Genomic DNA, 18485 nt, shown 5'->3' with positions numbered 1-18485 from the left:
AAAGTAAAGACTGAAAATATGAAATTAAATGAAATATTACATAACTGGTTCCAAACGAAAAGTATTTGGGAAAGCTTTACTAGGGAATTTTTTAAAATCTTTCCACTTATCCAAAATCCGAACATTGTAAATAAATATAGAATTTACAACATCTTATCAAACGAAGTGATCATATTATCAACGAAGAGCTGGTACACAAATTACTTAATGTAAACAATGTATTGTAATCATAAACAAGTAATTTTTAAGCAAACAACACACCGACTCCAATTCTCATATAAAAGTGTAATAGTACCGTTAATTTTTTCATGATCCAATGATCGGATCTAAACCAAATTAGTATGGGATCAACTGGAAATCGGTTGACGGGGTCCAAAGTTATGCGGTAACATGCATAAAAAAAAAATCCGACGAATTGATAACCTTCTCCTTTTTTTTGAAGTCGGCTAAAAACTACTGAAACAAATAACAAAATGATAAAAGAGTACCGAAAACAAAAAACTATCGCATGAAAGCTGTTTAAAATATACTTAATGAAAACATAAAATTGTTGACACCATTCCCTAGCATTATAAATCAGTCAACTTTTAATCGTAAGCAATTTCGTTTGGCGTCGCCAAGGCCTACTACGTATATTGCGAGTAAAGAAATTTTGAATAACATGAGATAATATTATTATGATTATGATTATCATTACTATTGTGAACTCCTATTCCCAATCAAGGATTCCCAAATTAAAGCGAAAGCAGAAGAGCATTTACGATCGCATGATGCAAATGTTAAGATAATAAGAGCTGCAGAACTGAACCATTTAGGAACATTTTTTTTACAAGGGCGTGTAGTTTCTGGCGTGTTCCGATGACATCGACATCAACGGTAACAAAAATAGCGAAGTCTCTTCTGCCTTTTCCAAGCTGGATAAGGAAGCAAAGCGAATGCGCCTGCTGGTAAACGAGGACAAGACGAAGTATCTCCAGTCACCGCGTTCGCGCCTTGGAACCCACGTCACTGTTGACAGTTATAATTTCGGGAAAGTGGAGAATTTCATTTACTAGGGAACCAGCACTATCACCGATATCAGCAGCCCGATTTTTAGTTTTCAGGCGATAACGTTATGATATATTTATATTTCATAAACAGAAAAGACAGCGTTAGATAGCTTGTTTTAAGACCCTTCTACTGATATCCACACCAATGGTATGGAATGAGTAGTGCGGCCTCAGTGGTAGTTTAAAAAATTGCCTTTTTTCGATTTTCAGGCAGCAGCCACGCCCACAATGGCATACAAATCGAAAGATCCTGGAACAGAATCTTCTTAGTTTTTTTCGTACTTTAATTCCTGAAAGTTTGAAAAAAATTAAATGAAGGTACGTATAGACGCTACACACATCGCAAAGCATCTCGTAGTGGAGACACGAACCAAAACACATTTAGCTCTATATCTTTCCAACTAGTAGCCGGAACACAATATATAAGGTATCGTTGGAAAGGTATTGACCTATAGAATAACGGCATGTTGGGTGTACCCACATACCCCCTTAAACCGTCAAAAGCAAAAAAACTTTTTTGTTTCGCAACACTTTAGCCTAATTTTTGAAAATTCGGATAATCGTTAATGAAAATTGAAAACGTTTTCTCGGCACACTCTGCAAGACCTTTCCAACGATATCTCAATGTCGATTGGGTGTCTGGATAAAAACTTCCAAATCTCGTGTATATATGAGCGAGTCATTTCAGCATGCTAGTGCGGCTGCTTTCGTCACTCAAGCACACTGCTTTTATTTTACATGAACAATCAAAGGAATAAAATAAAATAACGTAACAAAAGATTTTTTAGCAAGAAAATTTTAGTTAAACTGCACTAAAATAAATGAAATAAAATAAGTTAAGCTTTCGTTAAACTTACAAAAAGCCAAATAGTGAAAGGAATTACTCTAACTGTAATGAAAATTACTAACACTTTGTACTGATTTACTTCGCTTTTAAAAAAGCTTGTCGCCGAATTCAGCGTTCATGCATAATTGGTTATATGTATGTAGCAGGGTTGGGCATAATGCACTAAAAAATTAATGCAATACGCTCTAACTACCACCGTCTATTCAGTGATAGTTAAAATGCACAATTCATTATCACTGAAAATCTAGTGAGAGTGAAAACAAAATTCACTATCACTGAACATTTAGTGGCAGTGAAAAACAAACTATCACGAAACCCTTAGTGCCAGTGGAAAAAAATTGCACAACCACTCCATTTTTAGTGGTAGTGAAAACCCTTATAGATAATTAACTTTTTTCGGTAAAATAGCACTGCTTTTGGCTGTAAAGAAGTTTAATTGTTATGACATAAACCATATTCTTGAGAAGAGACTTCTAACTGTCGCTTCAAAAATATAAAAATATAATTCATTTCTTATTTGCTATTTTTAGTACCACATTTAAAAATTACGGTCAGTAAGATTTTGCCTTATCGATCGATTGACAATCCCAGCCAGTGGTGCTGATGGGATTTCGCCCAAAATTTGGCATTTTCGCACCATAAAAGGGCGCGTGGAATTTTGCGTCTCATTTTGGGATTTCCAGCTAAATGCAATTTTGTGGTTTAATTGTTTATTTTTTATTTGCTGTTCAGTCATTGTTACATCTCTTTATTCAAACATATATGGGGAGTTCCAACGTGGCGGATTGGACATTTAAACTCGTTTTTCCTCAGACTTTTTAGTAATTTTTCTTTAACCTCTAATTTTACTAGTTTCAAACTGTTAACATCTGAATTCAGATATCAGTTTAACACGAAACTTATAAAGTATAAAACTTAACTATATAATTTACACAGAAAATTTTCATTTTCCCCAAGAGTGCCTGGGGAGACAACGACGACACCCACCTCTATGAGTTTCTGGATTCGATTCCCAATTTTAAACAAACTATGTACATATAATTACAAAGGCAACAAAAATTGGAACACATTTGGTTACGCCAAATGTTAAAGCTGTTTTTGATTGACTTTTCTGTGCTGACTACGAATCCGTAAGCATAAAGTTTCCATCAGCTCCAGATTTGTCGAAAAAATCGCGTTTTTTGCAATATTTTAGAAGCTCTAGCAAAGATAAAAAGGCGATTTTAGGCTTAAATTAAAGCTAGAAGTCTCGACTACTACCCTGAAAATACAATCCCTGCACCTTGACTTGATGGTCACTTATAGCTACGGTGACCACCCGTCCTGTATTATACGTGACAGTCCTCTATTTTCGTCAATTGTCCTGGTGATTTATTTATTTAATACGGGACGCCAAATGTTCTGTATTTCTTTTAATGTTCCGTTTGGCCGAGCTTTTCCTCCAATTTGTGGTGTGCGCCTTGATGTTGTCACACAAAGCGGAGGGACCTACAGTTTTACGCAGACTCCGAACGGCGATTGTATTTTTATGAGAAGCTGTTTTTCATGGCAGAAATACACTCGGAGGTGTGCCATTGCCTGCCGAGGGACGACCGCTGTTAAGAAAAAACCTTTTTTCTATATTGCTTTGCTTTGACCAGGGCTTGAACCCAGGCGTTGCGGAGTGAAAGCGCGCACTGCTTACCACTACACCACAACGGCCGACAGATCATAAAAATGACGTGCCTATGAACCAGTTTTTTTTTTTTAATCTGGCCGTTTATGATTCGAATCGAGGAGCACATATGTAGATGGTTTCTAAAGTTGTAATTTTGCGTAAAAAAACTGGGTATTTGTGGGTATAAATAGAAATTAGACGTTAATGACTGTTGTTGAAATTTCTAAAAGAAATTTGACTAGTATTTAGCTTTTCAAAGGTTTTTTTCAACGCATTTCACGTTGAATATATTGAAAAGGTAGCAGCAATAGGGCAGCTGCCAGTTTCGAATGCCGTCAGGAGCAGAAATTAAAGTTATACATATAAAAGTATTTATTAAAATTGAAAAAATTGCTGAATCTTAAAATTGCTTTTTGTTTGGTTTCATGTAACTAGTTATTATCTTGTTTATACCTACGCAAGAACCGCATTAACAAAAGGCTGATTTGACTCAACACATATTTCTTTTAAGCATTTACACCCGTTTCGTTATAGCGCACTCGCTGAAACTGTATTTAAAAGTAAACAAAAGTTGTTATTTTTATTCGATATTTCTTAAATAATTAATTTTCGCGGTGGACCAAATTGGAAGCGAGCAAGAATTCAAATTTGTTATAGTAATAATTCAAAATTTAAAACGGGCTGTATAAGGAAACGAGCCTTTTTTTACTTCGCATCAAATGAGTGATGTGTTTATACCTGTTTTCTAACCAATGTGAGAAATAAAAAAGCGATTTGAAAACAAATTCGAGTCAATACACTTTTGAATTTCTGAGCGTATTGAAAGTTGGTTTATGCTTCCGTTTTGAATCACAGCGAACTGGGTCAAAGCGCTTTATGTGTCGGTATAAACAAGGTATAAGAGAAAGTTTCTGTGAAGCTCATTATGAAATTGGTTTCAAAGAAAAATTTAATCAAACAAATTTCAGGAAAACCGCCGAAAGCGCATCCGTTTCACAACCATTCTCGATAGTTTTCTGTACATATGGTTCGGACATACGCTTTAGTGGGAGAATGGGTCTGAAAAACGACCGAAAACGGAATCATCGGATGAAACATCAAGTTTTTATACGAAATAGTTTCCATTTTCGGATACGTTTCCGGATATTTTGATGGCTGGGTAAATGATAGAATCAAATGTCTTAATAAACAAAATTTATAATTTTCACCTAAAGTTTCAATTTGTAAACGCTTGTCAATAGCATTTCGTCACCTGAGTGGAAGATCGACCAATCTCGTCAGCCAGTTCGAAAACGCTCTATCTCAGAAAACTTTTCGAGAACGCCCTACTTCAGAATTTGAATGAAGAAAGCCCTATTTCAAAATTTTACTGAAAAACACCCTATATCCGAATTTGGTTGAATAACGTCCTATCTCAGCTGCCGATTCAAAAACGCCCTATCTCAGCACATTTTCAATGTATTTTCAACTGATAGGGCGTTTTTGAACCGAATTCTGAGATAGTATGTTTTTCTGCTGGCTGGGTAAATACTGAATGTGCCGGCATTTAAACCTGCGACACTCGGAATTATAGTCGACATCTCTACCTACTCGACTACGGCAGTCCAAAGATTTTTTGCTTTTAAATTCATATTTTTCATACTCATCTGGAAATCAGTTCCCCTCATGTGGAGGTCGTAGAGCTTTTTATTTTATAAATATTGACACAGAACGCGATGGAAGCTTATTCTTGATAAAAATCTTGATAAAATTTCTTTATAAATAACTAGCAGACCCGGTCAACTTCGTCCCACCCAAAATTAATTTATTTTACTGAAATATTTTGGTCAAACATTTGCAAGAACAATTCGCGTTCACGATTTCCAGTGATACATTTATCTGCTAGTATTACGATTTGGTGGTTGTCAGAAGGCATATTTCCATTGTCGTCTTTAATAACCTAACGAAAGTGTATGTTCGTGAAGAAGTTCTTGAAATTCTCTAATGATCTGGCGTTTCAAAACACGGTTAATCGCAAAACGAAATAAATTTGAAGAGCTTTTTCCCATTCCCTGGCAGCAACAATGATCCGGTTCGATGGTGAATCTTTCCTTGAAACTGTATGGTATAGTTGGTTGCAATTTAAAAATTGGTGAGTATCGTTGTTCTACAGAAATCCAATATACACAATCTTATTTCAGTCTTATCAAGGAGCGCAATGGTTCTGATGGTAGATTTAATTCTGGTCATTTGAGACAACTAAATCCGGGTGTATCCAAAAGAAGCTCTCAAATCACGTTCGTTGGGCCAATCGCAACACACGGGATCTCGGCATACTCGGTGGTAGAGCACGTCGATGTAATCGGACATTCTCGTCACTTTTTCTCACTTGAGGATTTTTAGAAACAACTCGACCCCAGTGTCACCCGGCGGCTGTTTTTTGCAATAGTCTTGCCCTTACCGTTACCAATACATAAGTATCTCGAATATATGTTAGCAAGTCGTTGTTGCGAGTGGACGTGTTTTACTAAGCTCTGAGTCGGTGAATTTTTTCTCCGTCAAATTGACAACTTTATTAAAATAACTAGCAAATGCCCGCTTGCTTCGCGGCGCCTAATAAGATCTTTTGCGTTGGCCAATTCAATAATAGCGTTTAAAAGCTAACGCAGTCTGCAAAGTAAACATTTTTAGTTTAAATTGAAAGGACTAAAAAACGAAATCCTCCTCACACATATGCCAAGAATAGTAGCGCTGTGATGCCATATGGAATACCAATCCCTTTCGACGTAATGCGTTTTACGCGTCTTATTTTCACCTGTGAAATCTCTGCCAAGCATGCCTATTCCCCTTGATCTTGCAACTTCAACATTGGTCCGATGCGGAAGCCAATAAAAGCCCTTCAAGTAAGCCTAAGAGAACAGATGAGCGTTTTCTGTTATAAGAGGGCCATGAATCCTCGCTGCCCCACCGGATGAAAAGTTTTCCCGCACATTGGCTAAATGAGTCGTGTGATCTCTTGAATATCGGCCAAATGAAGCCATTGATATACCTATCGTGTTCCTTCTTGGACAGATGTGGTCGAATCTTTCCTTGTCAATTCGCCACTTTTACAATTCGTCTTAATATTTATGAATTGGTTTCTTTGACTCTTACTGCTGTAATAACGGCCGCCTTGTGCAACTTCGTCAATCGGAGGTAGATGCAAGATCACGCTTACACAGTGTTACGGTATTTATATGCATACTTAAACGTATCCTTGATTTAGCCATCTGAAAAGTAAATTCGTCTAAGATAAACATAGGGCCAAAGCAGAACAAACCCCGCGGGGGTTTCTATATATTTCCGGCGCAGCGTCATCCATTGGGTCACTTTTATGCAAAACCTTTGCTTGCCATGAAATGAATACGAATTAAGAATTCCAATCAGATTTTATGAAAATACGGATTTTCTAAATACCTGAACTCCAGCGGTCCATTTTTAGCAAAGGAATTTTTCATCATACAGGTAGCTCACTTTGCGAATTTGATCGAAATCTGTTAACAAATACGACTTTTATAAGTAATTCTACTCCAGCGCCATCAGCGTGTTTTTAGTAGCCTGTAGTAGGACCATATATGCAAGGTATATCCTCCGACAATTCGATTGGGCTCTATTGAGTGGTTATTGAGTTTAGTCCGAAAAACGAAAAGATGGTACAGATGCGCTGTATTTAGGTGTTAATCAAAGTTCTTAAACATTGTGAGTTTTTTGTCCTCAAATTGTTGTTTATAATTTTTAATTCCATATATGTATATGTATGTTTGTATGCTATATTCATTAATTTTTAATTACAATGTGCCTTTGTATTTTTGGTTTGTGGCAGATTTAATAAAGCTGGATTGCCCCTGAAGATGCTAAAAATGTTTTAGCGAAACGTTGGGCCAGAAAGTGGAATAATGTAGTTTTATTCGCACTAAAAACATAGATCAGACTAGCCTGGTAACATAATATTTAGGAAATGGCTATCATTTTATGTATGTAATCTTCCTTATCCTGAGTTTCCCCGAAAAAAAATTCACGCGAAAATTTTGATTCCCCCCATAGTAGGTACATGGAAACCAAAAGCGAAAAGTGAACCGATTCAGGGCAGATGAAACTCATGATACGGCTGAATATGTTTCGAATGAAAAACAAAAATCAGCATGAAAGTAATAAACGTTGCGAATGTGTATTAACAAAATAGGTTCATAAATACTTTCACATACTTAGTCTGTTCCTTTGAACTTCGCACTAAAACCTGTGGAACTGTCAAACTACAATTTTACTCTCTCAAGTGAGACTAAAAGGAGAACAGACGCAGAAGTGCACGGGAACGCAAAAAGCACTATTTCATTTGTACAACACTGATTTGGCTGAAATATCACTAACTAATTATTAAAATCTATAAATATTCAAATATTTCGTTGTTTACTTCCATATTTTTACAAATATAAGGTTCTTTGCTTACACCGCTTTCTGTTTTTGTTTGCACATCCAAATCAGCTGATCGTTTGATACTTTTCATGAACTTACAGGAAAAAGAACTCCGGACTAAATCCTGTAACTTCTGACTAGGAACAGTTGCTCAGTTACTCTCTCAAAAGTGTTCCCACTTACAGGTTTTATGTCAATAGGAACGACTTCCTGTAAGTTTTGACTAAATCCTGTAAACCGGACTGCTATTGGAACAGACTAATTGCTTTTATAAATATCTCGACCCCAGCACCACCTAGCGGGTCCATTTTTCGCAAGTGCTTTTTTCATCATGCTTACGAAATCGATTCATAAATACAACTTTTATAATAACTCGCCTCCAGCGCCACCTAGTGGCTCAGTTTTTGGTAAACGTATTTTCGATTATGCGGAAACTATACCTTTTGAATTTGAAATAAATCGGTTCATAAATACGGCTTTTATAAACAACTCGACTTCCGCGCCACCTAGCGGGTCTATTTTTGGTAAACGTGTTTGCCATCATGCTGGTAGCTCACATTTTGAATTTGAACGAAATCGGTTCATAAATACGACTTTTATAAATAACTCGACCCCAGCGCCATCTAGCGAGTTTTCTGGTAGCCTATAATAGGACCATATATGCAAGGTATAACCTCTGAAAGTTTGATTGAAATCTATGCAGTAGTTTTTGAGTTAACTCCGAACAACGAAAACGGCCATTGTTTTATATACATATATAGATAACATAGTGCCTGAGGCACTGACTCTTATGTGTTTAGAACTAATAAGTTTGGAATTATTAGTTATCCAATGTGCCGTGTATTTGTGGTCAAAAAGTTAAAACAAAAATTCAATGTGAAAATTGCAACGAGTTTTTTCATATGAAATGTGTTGGTGTTTTGCCCGCTGACTTGGATTTCTTAGAGAGCTCTGGAAATAAATATTTTTGCAACGAGTGTGCCGCTGCTCGCAAAAGATCCATCGCACCTCTCCCCCTAACGTTAGTTGGGAAGATTCAGCCGCAGCTAAGAGTACATCGTCATCTAATTCGCCTAGCCTCTCACAACTATCTCTTAATCCTAAGAATGTGTCTAATAATCAATTTAATCAAAGTTCTTCACCAATGATATGCAGTGACATTGATGAAGAGAATAAGCAACTAACGTTATCCAACATACTACGTGAAATTGCGGCTCTAAACTCCGAACAAGTGCGCTCCACTGAACTGATCAATGCCCTACATACCAACAAGCAGCTCTTAGGGCCAGTTTTTCAGTGGCAGTTTAAACTTAGATTAAGTAAACTGAGTTTAAATTGAACAACTGGCTGATATTTGATTGGCTGATCTTAGTTTAAACCAGCCAGATCGGGCGTTTAAACTGAGTTTAAACTATGCCCGTGCACTGAAAAACTGACCCTTAATAGCAAAAAGTGAATTTCTCCATGCAGAGATGGTAGCTTTGCATAAACAGCAAGCGGACGAGTTTGTTAACACTCTCTCTTCACTCACTGCTGAAATCAAAGAACTTCGTCGTACTGCGCGTTTCTGTAGTTGTGTGAACACCAACGATAAAGCTAATAAGCTAACCATTTCATCTAACGTTATAAATGCTGATATAATTAGTGCCTCTACGGCTGATGCTGCTTATCGTCCTCTTTTATTTCCATCTTCTTCGCCTCTGGGCGTTCGTTCATTTCCCACTGATGCTAGTGTTACAGCGTCGGCGTCGGCGTCGACGCCAACTAACGCCACTGCTACGGGTGAAATGTGTATATCATACGCATCTGTTGCCGCGCAGATTGGTGGAAATCAGCAAACAATAAACAAAACAAATAAAGTGCTACAGCGTGGTGAAGTTTTCGATGCATCGAGGTATGGTGAGATTAGAACATCTACATTAGGGAGTGGCGAAATTTCTTCGCTTGCTAATCCTTCTACCCCCATATCTAATGCAACTGATTCGATACAACCAATGTCTCTCGCTCGTAACAGTGAAAGGCGTAAAACTACTGCCAAGGCCGGTAATAAGAGTGGTGAATTGCGTGTCGTTGGATCTAGTTCTAATGCTGAGCTTAATGTGGCCGTGCCATTAAAGTGGCTTAATGTATCATCTTTTAAGCCATCTGTCAGCTCTGTTGATATTATTGAATATGTTCCAAAACACTCCGGAATCGGAAAGAATCTTTTATCATGTTTTAAACTTATTAAAAAGGATGCGCCAACTGACTCTTTAAAACGTGTCAACTTTAAGCTTGGGGTACCGGAAAACTCGTTTGATAAGTTGCTATTGCCGGAAGTTTGGCCCGCTAACGTCACCGTGCGTCCTTTTCTCTTTTTTCAAAGGAAAGTAAGTCCGCCAACTCAAACATAGCGGCTGAAAAATCTTCGCATAAATTAAAAAATTATTTTCACAATGTATCTGGTATGAGGATCAAAGCAGAGATAGTTCGTCTATTAAGCTCTCACCTAGATTATGACGTCTTTGTAATTATCGAAAGTTGGTTAAATAACAACTTCTTCGATTCCGAGTTCTTCGATGCAAATAATCGTGTTTTCCGGAAAGATAGAGACGAAATCAAAACAGGGTGTTCCAGAGGCGTCGGCGTGTTAATTGCTGTACAGCGGAAATTCAACTCGTCTTTAGTTCAGCTACTTAATTCTGATTCCCTCCTCGATCAACTTTGCGTTACTTTGCGGGGCTCTTTCGGCCAACTGTTCGTGTGTGCGTCGTATATCCCTTCCAACAGTAATGACGAGATTTATAAATGTCACATTGATAAATTAGTTTATCTAAGTTCTGAAGTTAAGAATCACCATATGTGTGTCCTTGGCTATTTTAATCTTAACAATATTTCTTGGAGTAACTTAAGTAGTTCATCAGTGTTAACGCCAGTTAATGTGTGCAATGTCAATGATACTTATGTTATTGATTGTCTCTTAATATTAGCCTTTCCCAAATTAATCATTATTTTAACGATTTTAATCGACTTTTAGACCTAATTTATTTAAGTGCCAACTTAAATCAGCAGTTGGAGGTATGTGATTCACCAATTTCTCCGCGGAATGCCCACCATATTCCTTTAGAAATTACACTCCAATTCTACGAATTTTTTACTCCATCGCTTATTGCAACCTATTTTTAACTATAATCTATGCAACTTTAATAAGCTTAATTCACAATTGCTAAGAATCGATTGGAACACGCTCTTTACTAAAATGGATACCACCAACGCCTTCACCACATTTAAATCTCGTGTTTTTGATCTCTGCGTGGATCTAATCCCCACATTCACTAGGAAACCCTACAAAATAACAATGGCACACAAAAGAGTTGAAACGTCTGAAAAATCTGAACAGTAAATTCTTCAGAAAGTTCAAAAAATCCGGGCACACTTTGTACCTTGAACGTTATCAGCGTTACCGTAAGAGTTTCAACGCCCTCAATAAGCGTCTACATGATAGGTACATTAAAAACTATGAATCCAACATCAAAAGTAACCCAGAAGCTTTTTGGAGTTATATAAAATCTAAAAAATTAAGTTCTGGCATACCTTCCTCCGTCTTCTACAGCGATAAACATGCGACCACTCTTGTTGTTAAGGCTAATCTTTTTTCTGAGTTTTTTTATGCCAATTTTGTGTCCGATGCTGATCTACCTTACGATGATTGTTTCTTTTCCGACTCGTCACTGTCTTTCGGTTCGCTTTTTGTAACCAAAGAAGACGTTAGTAGAGGCATCGAATCGCTATAATCCCCAAACAAATGGACGCGATTATTTTCAAAAAGTGCTCCTCACTGATTGAGCCGCTAACGCTTATTTTCAATAAGTCTTTAATATCCGGCATTTTTATAGACGACTGGAAAAGAGCATCTATAACCCCAATTTATAAAAGCGGTTGAAAGAACGACGTAAGTAATTATAGACCTATCTCGAAATTATCCACGGTCTGTAAAATTTTCGAGATTGTTGTTAAAGTCAAACTCTCATTCGCAATTAGTGGTCTTATCTGCAGTCAACAGTAACAAACCTTGCTGTTTTTACTGAAGACTGTTTCGCTGCCTTTCCATTCAACTTTTCTTGAATGGATTAAGTCCTATTCGAGTAATAGACTTTGTGTGGTTACCTTAGATAATGTCTCCTCCCAACCTTTTGTTGCATCTTCAGGCGTGCCCCAGGGCAGCATCCTAGGACCTTTATTATTTAAATTATTTATAAACGACATCGGCTCTTGTTTCGCAACTTCTAAATTTCTGCTATTTGCAGACGACCTTAAGATTTACTCAATAATAAAAAACTTGCAACACGTCTTTGTTCTTCAGTCGGAACTCGATAATCTTGTAGTCCGGGAGCCAGCGATAGATTTTTGCGACCAATTTTAGTTTTGTTCATATTCATTTCAATGCATAGTATAATGCTCCTATAAAGCCTAGTAACGTTCCGCTGCGGCCCCACGGGTGGGTTGGACTACAGCAGCCTCCCACGCAAACAAAAAAAAAATAAAAATTTAATTATTTCAGTTTTTCTAGAAATGATATGAATGATAGAGTGTATAGTAAAGAGTAAGGAAACGATGTTCAGCTGGCTGTATGTGGGTGGGTTATAATTCAGCTGCTCAGGTACAAAAAAAAATAAAATAAAATAAAATTTATGATTTTAGTTCGCACGAAAATTGGTCAGGCGATAGTTTATATGATACTTAAATCAAATCAAACATTCAGCTGGCTGTATTTGGGTGGAAAAACGTTCAGCTGAGGCAGTGAAGGTGTAACGCAGAAAGCAGGTATATGAGCGGCGCTCTCAGGGCACGCGTATTTTTAATACGTGAACTGAACGTCTTTCCGCCCGCATACAGTCAGATGAGCGTTTTTTGGTTTAAAGTGATATGTGAACTATCATAACACCAACTTTCAGCTGAACTGAAAGAATGTATCAAAAGTTACACGTATTTACTCATGCAACTATCGTACAAGTGACGTTCATGTTAATAAATGAAGAAGTATATCAATGCAAATTTTTATTTGACGTACACAATATTGTACATAGCATATATACATAAATAAATTAAGGCTTCTTCCTCGCTTTGGTCTACTGACGAGCTTGAAGCGTCGCCATCCGAATCGCTATTAGAATCGCTTTCGGAAATCTCATCATCACTTTTGATCGATATATGTTTTCGTCAATAAAAGACACTGAGCACATAATCAGAGGAATGCAACTGTCCAATTTTAGCATCAGTGGGTCTGAGCAAATACAACCGACCGACTTCACAAGCGGGTTGAAAAATGTCAACTTCAAAGCGGCTATTGTTAAGTTTTTTGTTGACCATTGGGCAGACTATTTATGTAAACGCTGACGCTTGCCATAAGTATATATACAGAGTTGGTAAAATAATCCGAAGTATCGAGCATCAACTGACTTATGCCTAGAGGCAGACAAAGATTATTTACCACATTTGTAAATTACAAAGTGATACTAACGTTACCATTCGGTGTTCCGACACAGATATTTTAGTCATAATGCTCGGCAATATGAGCAATATAGACAAGAATATTAATATATCGATGCAAGTTGGCGGTTGCATTAGTAAATACGTGTAACTTTAAATTAGAGCTGGGATAATTTTTACTCGCGAGAAACGCCAGCGCCGCGGTTCGTATACGTATACAGAAGCAAAGCAGCGAATTTCCATTCAGTCTGCTTGCAGATTTCACCAAGGTAAAATCACGCTCGGCTGTTGTTTTTCTTCGTAATTTTAGCACACGCTTGCCACATTTTGTGTAGGAAATTGACAAAAAATGCCCACAGCAAAAATTGGTGTATTATTCTTCGATTGGTGTTTGCGTGAGTTTGCTACGATTCAAACACAAAAGAGTGCGACTATATACAGTGACGAGCAAAACTGTAACATGATGTACCACTTTTTATTTCAGTCACCGCTATCTTTCCAAGTTGTAACGATATTCATACTATTGTGGTATATTCCTATTGGTACACCTGTACTTGCTCTCTCATAAGGATTTGAAGTAAATCCAACAACAATAATAAAACCAGCAGACAAAAATGTAAATTAAGGCACATGTTATATTTTCGCACTTATATACTTTTAATAACTTTTTGACAACTTTCACGAAAAAAAAGAATTATTTACACAAATTTCAGTACCCTTTTGCTTTTTTTAGTTCCTGGGTGCGATTTGGCATACCTTATTTGTATCTCTGTAAAAATTATGGAGGTATATCCACCCATATATCCTTAGTTTGCTTTCAAAGCCCATATACTCCATTGGACGGACTTGGATACTTAGTAAGCTGCGCTTTTAGTTGATTTCGGAAATTCTCGTTAAGATTCATGTCCGCAGATTGTGGAGGTCATTTCAAATTAGCAAATTTTTGCTTTTGTATCCAGTCTTTGCCAACATGTGCAGTGTACTTTGGGTAATTTTTCAGCGGAAACTCATTTTTTCGAATACATCTTGCAAATTTTGTAGAAATATGGACAAGCGGGCCCATGCGCAGTCTGCGCAGACAGAAATACACAGTAAACTCATCCCTCTTTGTAGCCACAGATAGAAGCAGACTGTTCTAATAGTTCGCGGAAATAATTATTCTTATAAACCCCTTATTTTTATTATACATATATTACAAAGCATTAATGAGATTTATAGTACATCAGAACTTATACTTATTAGGTACATACATAAAAACATATTACAAACTGATTGATATATGAGTGTCATGAGTTTTGGGAAACATGGTGTCACTTACTTTGTATGCAATATTGGAGGAGAAAATATATTCAGCATTAACTTTTTGATTAAATGTTTCTTTAACAGAAACAATAATATCTGAGAATCGTCTTACTCTAGTTTAAAACAAAATGGTCCTCTACCCGGAATATTGGCAAAGTTCACCTGCACTGAAGCAAACGCAAGACCGTTGTTAAATTTACGGATATTCTCCAAATAGTTTTTTGTGATGTCATCATTGCGCTTTCAGCTCATCGCGGACAGAAATTGGTGGCAAACTCACCTTGCTCTTGTGGCAACAGATGGATGCAGTATTATCAGCTGCCTCACCTGGATAAAGTTTAGCTGAGCAAAACTCACATATCTTCTCCATGCGTTCAGCACAATTTGATTCTATCTCATCGTCTTTAAGGAAGAGACGTGCACCGCAATACGTCTTTGGTAGCTTTTCTTGCCGCCTCCTTGCACTAACATCTTCACTTAATCGCTGAAAATATGATGGCACCAAAACACTACTAAATTGGGGAGTGAATTTTTGGCTTTGTGCGGCCCGTTGTTCCTGCCTTTGGTTCCGCATACATTCCCTAGCTCGTTGCAAATAGATCTGCCGTTGTTGCATATCTTCGTTTATTGGAAGGCAATTACGTTTTTTGCGATCAGCTGACACTCCCATACACTTTTTTCGAGGCATTGTTAAGCGTAATTATATTAAATTGAATCCTATAGTAGTAAAAATGGTCATTACGATCAACAAAATAACTTTTTGAAATTATAAGGTTACCGATTTTATGTAGACTCTATGATATAAACGCAATATGTCAGTATACCTAATGGAACAATTTTTCTATAAATGAAATGTTGAATTGAAAATCACCAAAAATACCATAATACCAAACACCAATATGCTTACCATACCAATAATACTCGTAATAAATGTATTGCTTAGCAGTTCTCATAAAAGGAATATCCGAATATTTTTCCGACAGGGTAGCCAGAACCAATATGGGCTGCAAATAAGATTGTGATGCGAAATTTACAAAAAATACCATAATACCAATATACATATGAATGTACTTACCGTATCTACAATTTACGCGATAAATATATTTCTCAGCTTTTATCATAAGAGGAAAAAGTGAATATTTTTAACTGACAGCGCAGCCTGCTACAATTCTTATTATTGAAATTCCCATGATACAAAAAGAAGGTAGTTTCATTTCAAAATTTTTGACAAAAAATAAGTTTTTGAAGTTTCATACATTGTACAAAATTATGAGCTACCTTGCCACATTGATAGCAATCAAACAATACATCAGAGGATGTAATGTTGTGCGGGGGAAATGTTCGGTTATTCGCACAATGATTTTTTATCGAGGAGCGGAGGGGGAAGGGTTATGTCACCTAAAACTAATTAGAAAGAGCACAGTATAAACTTTAAGAAAAGTCATCCTTCGCAAGCCCTGCCCCTTCTACGGGCACTCGGATGCCCATTTCAAAATGGGGTAAAATTAGCATTTTCGCAAAGAAAAATTAAACTCGTGTTAGGCCATCAGCAGTATTTTTGCGCAAAACTCCTTTCCCGTTGGTGGTCTTCGGCCGCGCTAGAAAGAATTGCCTCATCAGTCCAAATGCGGTTACGCCATCCACAGTATTTTTTCGCAAAATCCACTTCCAAATTTACAAAAAAGTGCATATTTAAAACCGCCACCTTTTTTATATTAAAGCTTTATCCTTTGACTAGGTGAATATGTTAAACTTTTTTGATTCGGGTGACGTGTTTGGACACGATAACCCAAAATCATTGTATAAATAACCGAACCGTACCCGAACTGTCTTATGAACTTGTATGCTGCTACACAACAACAACCACAATGCATTTTGCTATAAACAAAAATTTTATAAAATTAAACCGCAGTAGTTTTCATTTTATGTACATAATTCTTGTCACAAATATATTTTTTATCAGCGCCATATCTTTATCGGAAAATTATGAGAATCCAAAAATTGGTACTGTTACAAGTGACAGAGCATCATTTTAACTCGACCTCCTCCCTCTTCCACGAGTAACCGTACATCGTTTAGAGGTTTAAAAATATTTTACTTCAGCAACTTTTCATCAAACTGCATTAGATCGTATTACGTACGCTATCCTCGGAAAATCAAAAAACTTTATTTTCGAACCTATGCGCAGGTGTAACGACTGGCGTGCTTTGCTGAGCTCGGCCAAAGTCGCTTAGGCGTTTACAGCGCCAAAAAAGAAGAAGATGCGCAGGTGTAACGGGTTCTTGCAGGTTGGAAACGCGCAAGAATTTTCTTTTAATATTATCATCCAGCGTCACTAACTAAATTTTTTTTTTTTACTTCTTCAATAAACAAAAATTTTGCCGCTAGTAAATCTGGTAGCATGATTTTCGTCAAATGTCATAAACTTGTTAAAAGTCAAGTGGTCGGCAACAACAACGAATGTCAATAAATGAAACTACCTTCTATTTTTGTATCATGGAAATTCCTATTATTTGGATTACAGTTATGTTCAAGCTTGAAGTCACAATAGCACAGTATTTTGAAGTTAAGTGTTATTATGGTGATGCCACAGATGGCACGCTTCAACGGCTTCGTTCATGTACGAATTGTGTGGTTTATATTGCAGAATTGAGTAAGAATTCGTGAATGATTTCATGAAATCAAGAAAATTAAAACAAAGCGGCATAAATATTTAGCAGCTATCAATACTAATCAAAAGTTTTGAAGTTATTTGTAACTTTTTATTTTTATAGTTAAATATAGTGTTTTCTGATGTTATTTTAGACATAATAATCTATTGGGGGAAAATAGTGTATTTAAAATTTTTTATAAAGAAATAATGTTTTCTTGATGTTGTATTTAGTAGTAAAGATATATACTCGTATATAAATATATATAAGAACTGAGGAATACAAAAAGCATTTTATGTTAAAGATTTAGATTTTGAATGCCAACTAAAGTATACGAGGACTCACACGTGAAAGATTCTGTTAGTTGTGACGACTTTATATAATTTTCACCAGTTTATAGTTACGGTATGCGTAGTAGCGCGTAAAGCGCGGTTTCAAAAGCGAATCCCAATACGATCACAATATGGTTTTCGGCTTTTATATTTGAATTTATGTAAGTATATTCACTACATTTAGAATGAAAAAATTTAATTTGATGTGAATTACTTGGAAAAAATTTTATTTATTTATTACTTCTAATTGTTTTTATTATTTAATTACTGTAAAAAATTAATAAAAGATTACCTACTTATTAACGGATAGGCATTTAAAAAGATCGTAATTGTATAAAAAAAATGTTGTGCTCACTTTACGAATTCGTACCTAGTTCTGTATACATTTTTGACCTCATAATTCATGAACAAAGGAAACCCCTATAGCGCGCCATCTACCGACTGACATCGGCAATTAGTATTCTAAAAGTATTGAGGTGCTATTGTGACTGTAGGCTCGGTTTGTTTTTGTTTATTTGTTATTGACATTTGGTTTTTCTTCTTTTTGCTCATGAATAAATCAAAATAAGCAATTTTCAGAGTTGTATTCGCGAATTCAATTTCGCTGCAAATTCATACGCAATTTCAGCTGAAATTGAGGATAATGACGAAATTGCGCAATTGAGGCATCGTGGAAATACCCTTTATGAATTTTATACCACAACTTTGATATTGTACCACATTTTCCAATTTTTGGCTATTCTACAA

At 36.4% G+C, this 18485-nt stretch overlaps 1 protein-coding gene across 1 annotated transcript in view; it reads right to left on the bottom strand.

Moving 5' to 3' along the window:
- Positions 1–18485, bottom strand: part of LOC118735041 (protein diaphanous) — a gene marked incomplete at its 5' end in the record, with an annotated part of 120359 nt that overhangs the window by 59263 nt on the left and 42611 nt on the right.

The sequence above is a fragment of the Rhagoletis pomonella genome, unplaced genomic scaffold, assembly GCF_013731165.1.
Source record: "Rhagoletis pomonella isolate Grant_MI unplaced genomic scaffold, Rhpom_1.0 Rhpom_scaffold_00003, whole genome shotgun sequence".
Taxonomy (NCBI): domain Eukaryota; kingdom Metazoa; phylum Arthropoda; class Insecta; order Diptera; family Tephritidae; genus Rhagoletis; species Rhagoletis pomonella.
This window is presented reverse-complemented; position numbering and strand designations above follow the sequence as displayed.